A 1,437-nucleotide genomic window follows, 5' to 3' on the forward strand; every position below is an offset into this window, starting at 1 on the left:
ATTCAGAACCTAAAGGCCCGTACACACCGGGACGAATATTCGCCAGGCGTTATTCGCCAGCGTTTTTCGCCACGTTTTTTGTGTTCACACCCAGGCGATTTTCGCTGACGATGAGTGGAGTGAACATGCAATTTCATTCCCTGACATTAGATGGCGCTTAATGTAAAACAGAAATACTCCTGTACACAAGGTGGCGCTGCGCAACTTTACGCTTCTTAAAGTCGCTTTTCACTCAGAAGAAGAGAGCAAGTATTTACACGCTTGTCAGAATCAAACAACGAAAACATGAATATTTCAAGCACCAGTAGGTCCAACTGGTGCTTGGTTCGGGGATATTTTAGAATGTCCGTCATTATTGCTTCGCGGCAGTGTAGACGCTACTTGGCGTCTATCTTCTTCGCTGGTATGTGTGCTCAGCAAGGCAGTTTTGTGTTTGAGCGCCCCCAAGTTGTGTTTTACTGTAACTTCAGAAGCTCCAGACACGTGAGCAAAAGCGCCATTCTCATTGGTCGAGTAGATTTCGACGCGACGCGTCGAAAAAAAAAAACGAACCCGAGGCGTTTTTTTTTTTTGACGCTTTAACGCGTCGCGTTTTTTCGCGTCGGTGTGCACACTCTCGTTGGTGCCCTTTGTTTAGTCACGAGGCGTTAAACGTCGGCGAAAATCGCCGGCGAAATTCGTCCCGGTGTGAACAGGCCTTTAGTCCTTTCATTAATGACATTTGTAAATCTGCTACAAAATGGTTACTGATATAGGGTCTAGATTGTTGATTGCCTTATATTTTAATTTATACTGAAGGTTTTTTTTAATATTTTTATGCGTATAGATTTTGTAATTATTTTTAAATATAAGTAAAAAATATTAAAACAAAACTGAGCCAAGTAATCCTGCCGCAGCTCCATCATTATTGTCTTTTTTACACGAGAAGAAAACAATACAAACATTTCTACAGTGAATTTATTCAGTTTAACATCAGGTATTTCTGCTATGCAGACCTGCAGACAATGACAAAGGGTCAAACAAAACCAGAAATAATTGTTGTTCTAATGTGAGACTTCAGATAAACTGAGGTTGGATGTAAAAATTCTCTTAAATTAAAAAAAAAAGTTTCAGTCTCTATTAAGTCTCTACTCTAAACAGTTCTTCATCTCCTAAACAGTCATTTAATGCTCACATCTTTGATTAGTTTTATTTGGTTTTGTGGTTAATTCCTGTACATCGTTTAAAAAAAAAAAGTACATCGTAAATTCTGGTGACGTCATATCCGCTTACCAAGCGGTTTTGACAAAAACATTTTTGTTTTTTTTTTAGATATTTTTATTAAAATATATTTCGTGACTTAAAATGTTGCAAATTATTTTCGTAAAAAAAAAATATTCGGATTATCGAAATGTAAAAGGCTTTTTTCAGAATGAAGTCATCGGCGTGACCCGGAAG

At 37.9% G+C, this 1,437-nt stretch overlaps 1 protein-coding gene across 1 annotated transcript in view; it reads right to left on the reverse strand.

Moving 5' to 3' along the window:
- The window catches only part of LOC144987890 (uncharacterized), a 461,750-nt gene that overhangs the window by 68,420 nt on the left and 391,893 nt on the right, over window positions 1–1,437 (reverse strand). The window lies entirely within an intron of this gene.

The sequence above is a fragment of the Oryzias latipes genome, chromosome 2 (genome assembly GCF_053564925.1).
Source record: "Oryzias latipes strain Hd-rR chromosome 2, Olatipes_Hd-rR_3.1".
NCBI classification, from domain to species: Eukaryota; Metazoa; Chordata; class Actinopteri; order Beloniformes; family Adrianichthyidae; genus Oryzias; species Oryzias latipes.